Genomic DNA, 5,166 nt, shown 5'->3' with positions numbered 1-5,166 from the left:
GAAAGTATTCTTGCATTGAGGGAGTACTTGAGTGGAGACCCAATGCATGACCCTAATTCTGTATTACAAATCTGGCTAGACCAGAGGATGTACACGGGTACATATCATATAAAAGCTGGAAACACAGTGAATCCAGGACAGATAAACCTCCCAGGACCAATATTGAGAGTAGCCAGACCAGGAGGGGAAAGGGAAGATGTGGGGAGAAAGGGGGAACCTATCAATGATCTACCTATAACCCTCTCACAAGGGGATGGACAACAGAAAAGTGGGTAAAGGGAGACATCGGTCAGGGCAAGTCATGAAAAAATAATGTATATATTATCAAGGGTTCATGAAGGAGAGAGGGTAGGAGAGGGACGGGGAAAAATGAGCTGATACCAAGGACTTCAGTAGAAAGAAAATGTTTTGAAAATGATGATGGCAACCAATGTACAGATGTGCTTGACACAATGGATGGATGGATGTGTGGATTGTGATAAAAGTTGTACAAGCCCCAAATAAAATTAGTTTTCTTAAATGAGAAAAAAAAGTTTGAAAAAAAGGTCATAGATCACTTAGTTAGGTGATAACTAATAGACTTAAGGTGCTTTTCAGTTTTTAAGTTTTCATGGGATTATTGTTTGAAGTGTATTTTCTTCTACTAACTGAGCCCAGGATGTTAGCTTTCAGCAGTACCATCTGCCCCCATCAAGAAATCTTTACGCAGTTGATGGATTTTGTTACACGGTGAGTTAGGGATGCACAAACCAAACGGGCCATCTTTGAATCAGACAGAGGAGCTAAAAAAATAAGCTAATAATTCAGGTGCCACCCAATGACCCACAATCGTTTAGGCAAGTAACTGTCAACCTGGCTACACATGGGAATCACCTGGGAGACGCTGAAAACAAAAAACCCAGGTCAGGACCTGTCAACCAGGTACAAGCCTGAGGGCAGGATCCGAATCTGGGTTTTATAATGCTCCCAGATGCAGAAGACACAAGCCAGGATTGAAAGGGCTGAGGGAGATTTCACACTGGGAACTGATTAGCTGCTAGGGGTATAGGAAGTCTCATTAGCTCTTTAGAGGGCTGAATGCTGGAGAATAACAAGCTCTCAAAAAACCAAACTCGATTCTAACCCACAGCGACCTTATAGCACAGTGTACAACTGCCCCTGTGGGTTTCCGAGACTGTATCCCTTTAAGGGCGTAAAAAGTCTCCTCTTCCTCCCTCGGAGACCCTGGTGGTCTCAAACTGCTGTCCTTGCAGTTAGCAGCCCAACCAGTAATCCACTACCCCGCCACCAGGGCTCCCAACGACCACTGGAGAGCTCTGTATTTAAAAGATGGCATCTGAATGGAATAATTCCCTTAACCTCTTTCCCCTGGCCGAATTCAATTCTGAGAACGAAAGTGTGGGCGAGCTAACCATTGGACATTTCAGTTCCTTTTCTTCATCAGTTTGGCATCTGTGATTGTTCAGAGCAGCCACAGCCTTTGTCTAATGAAGGAAATGAAACATGGGATTATGATGCATGCCCCCCACACCTTTTGTTTTCTCTCTTCTTAAGCCTTAAGTGAAACTGCCTGTGAACCTCAGCTCTCGGGCTGAGGGAGCACCCTCACGCTGGGCCCTTGGAATGAATGACTCATGCGCTCTGCAGGCCTGCAGGACTGAATCACTGGGTTTCTGTGTACCAGGAAGAGGAGGTCATATGAAAAGAGAAGCCTTGTTCTGCCAAACGGATCTGAGATAAGGATGGAGATGTTGACCTAATGGGTCAAACAATTGCGTCTCTGATAAAAATTTTAAAGCCGCAGGAAAACTTATGTCTTTGGGTGTGTTTGACTTTAATTACTTCTTTAATTGAAATCTGGCACCACATGCGTAAGTACAAACATGCTGCTGCAGAAGCTGCCCTTTCTTGCCATGCCCTCCAGATAGGTCTGTATGCTTTGCTAGGTGATGCTTCCATCTCCCGCCTTGCCCGAGGAGTTCAGCGCTCTTGGATTCACGCCAAGAGAGACTCAAATCACCTTCCTTTTAAATAGACTCTGAATTTGAGGAACAAAGAAGTCTATGGAGAGGCAAGATCAGAGTTGTACGGTGGATGGGGTAAGGTTTCCCAACACAATTCTTCGAGGACAGCCCTTGCTACCCTTGAAGGAAAAGCAGGCACATTGCTGGATTAGGGAAACAAATTCTGGGGCTTTTCCGCCTTTTTCTTACCAATCCAGTTTTCTCCTTTCAAAGACGCTTCTGATGTTGCCCTGTGGCCTTCAAGAATATTGATCAGGATGAACCCTTGGGAATCCTCCAAAACAACTGTCATAACTTTGTGAGCCGGCCTCTCTGTTTTGAATTAAACTGGCCCAGTGTCTCTTCAAAAGCCACTGTTTTAATTGGACCTTGCCATCTGGCTCATCTTGATAGACCCAAGACTCAGCCCTGGTTACATGCAGTTCATGTCATTCGCTTTGATCCGAGCTCATCGGGCTAGCTCATTTTGGCCACAGTGCTTTTGGCACTCATAGAGCCAAAGCTTGCTGAGGCCACGATGGCCCCTTAAAATTAATATTGTCAAGTGTGAGTTGTTGTAGGGCAAAAGAGACCCCTATCTCAGACATAGCTTAAGGAGAACATTTATTAAATCTTAAAGGGGACTAAGACAAGACAAAGACGTAGACACATTATCAAGAAAAGGGAGACCATTAGCACCAAGCCCAAATGGTGATTAAAGATTCACAGGATGCCAGTTAAATAATGCTTGGAAAGAAGGGCATCGTCACACATTCATGACTCGTGGCGGATCAGTACATCACAGTTACAGGTGGAGCTGCAGAAGCGGCAACAGGCCCATCATTGGGACACATACATTATATTAGATACAAGAGCTACAAGATTGGCCCAGGGCCTTCTGACCAAGGCACTTGGATATGAGTGGTAGGGCATAACTCATGACTATGTGACTGCCAGGACTGTCTATCAAGTACACATACAGGCAAGCCCCTGAGGGAGACTGCCCCTCCCTGGACTGGCTGGAGAAGGGGTGGGGGAGGTAGGGGGGCAGTAATCCACTCTCTAATGACCTCTGACTGAGGGCAAGACTGTTGTCATCCCTAGTGAATGGTCAGAAGGAATTCCAAACCCAAACCAAACTCACTGCCATCCAGGTGGTTCTGACTCACAGCGACCTCATTGGACAGGTTAGACCTGCCCCAGGGGCTTCCGAGATTGTAACCCCTTAAGGGAGTAGAAAGTCTCATCTTTCTTCTGTGGAGCGGCTGGTGGTTTCAAACTGTTGGCATGGCAGTTAGCAGCCCAATGTGTAACCACTAGACCACCAGTATTCTCCAGAAAGGATTCAGTGGAATCTTAATCCATGTGGGGACTCTTGAGTTTTGTTAAAAACTTGGTATTAACCCTGTCCTCAGAATCCCGCCCCACCCCCCCACCGCACATGCACAAAAATCCTTTGTTTTGAATGCATCCTGATGGACTAAGCTAAGTGTGTACTGTCAGAACTTGTCTGCAGCCATCCACTGATCAAAGACATGTTCAAATACATTTTGTGTGGAATAAACCCATGTACACATGAACTGGAACCCTAGTAGCAGTATTTTATGATGTACCCTATTGTTTCTGAAATGCTGTGCTTTTGGTAATTTGTCAGTATTCTCCTCCTAGTAAGATAACTTTGATCTTAAAAATTTTAAGTTATTTGAGAATTTAAGATGTCTATATCTTTTGAATTGATATGCAGTTAGAGCAGTTAGTTCTCTATAGCAGGAGTCCCAGGGTGGCACAAACAGCTAATGCCCTTGGCTGTTAACCAAAAGGTCTCCACCTACAGGCACCTCGGAAAAAAGGCCTGGCTGTCTACTTCTGAAAAATCAGCCAATGGAAACCCTACGGATAACAGTTCTAGCCTTATACACACATGGGGTCACAGTGAATTCTAATCAACTTGATGGCCACTGGATTTTTCGTCATAGAAGGTTGATGTAAGCACCATTGGCCAATTCCTGTCCCCATTCCAGCACCTCCTCTGCAGAGTAGCCACTTAATATGGGATACTGCAGGTGTCTTCTAAGACACAAACCCAAACTTACTGTCATCAAGTCAGTTCTGATGATATCGAACCCTATAGGACAGGTTAGAACTGTTCCTGTGGGTTTCTGAGGCCATAATTCTTTACAGGAGCACAGATCCTTATCTTTGTCCCTGGGAGTGGCTGGTGGATAAGAGCTACTGACCTTGGGTTAGCAGCCCAATGTATAACCACCAGCCTTCTACAGAAGTCTTGTAAATTGGGTGGAATTCCATTTGCAAGTGAGAAAACCTGCGGCCTGCTCAGCTCAGAGGCTGCCCAGGTCCTGTAGCAGAGTTTGCCTTTGTTTCTGGGGACTCCAGACACCAGCCTGCAGTCAGACTCCAGAATCTACCGCAGGCCATCCTGTTACCCGTCTACTGGACCTCTGGCCTCAGGCCTACCCTTCCCTGTCTACCCTCTACTATTGTCTAATGTTCATATCAAGTTCTAATCTGCCTGTCTGGAGAAAATAAAACAAAAAACTCACGGCAACCCTGTAGGTAAGGGGGTGGGGGTGGGCTTGGGTGAGGGGCAGAGGCAGAGAGGCCCCAAAGGGTTTCAGAAGCTGTCAACCTTTCCAGAAGCAGACTGCCACAGCTTTCTCCCTTGGAGCAGGTAGTGCGTTCTGCTTACCCTATTTCCCTGAAAGTAAGACATCCCCCGAAAATAAGATCTACTTACAGTTTTGCCTCGCTGAAATATAAGGCATCCCCCTGAAAATAAGACCTCCCCAAAAATAAGGCCCCCCGAAGCTACTGTAACTCTGGTCTCTGGACCGTAGCAGCGGGTGCCACCACGCAGCTCACTGTTGGCTGCAGCGCAGCCGGAGCAGACAGGAAGTGCGAGGTCTCTTTTAATAAAACAATAAACAATAAATGTGTATGGTATTCTTCGTGGGAAAATAAGACATTCCCTGAAAATAAGACCTAGCGCATCTTTGGGAGCAAAAATTAATATAAGACACTGTCTTATTTTTGGGGAAACAGGGTAGCAGCCAAGTGTGTAACCACTCCCCTGTTTGGAGGAAATGGGTCCTGATTTACTACCTACTGTCCTCCTGGCTGGTCCCTTCTAGTTCCTCAGCCACGT

Source organism: Echinops telfairi, unplaced genomic scaffold (assembly GCF_000313985.2).
Source record: "Echinops telfairi isolate 266 unplaced genomic scaffold, ASM31398v2 ScPeMD7_70;HRSCAF=299, whole genome shotgun sequence".
NCBI lineage: Eukaryota > Metazoa > Chordata > Mammalia > Afrosoricida > Tenrecidae > Echinops > Echinops telfairi.
Note: the sequence above shows the minus strand (reverse complement) of the source record.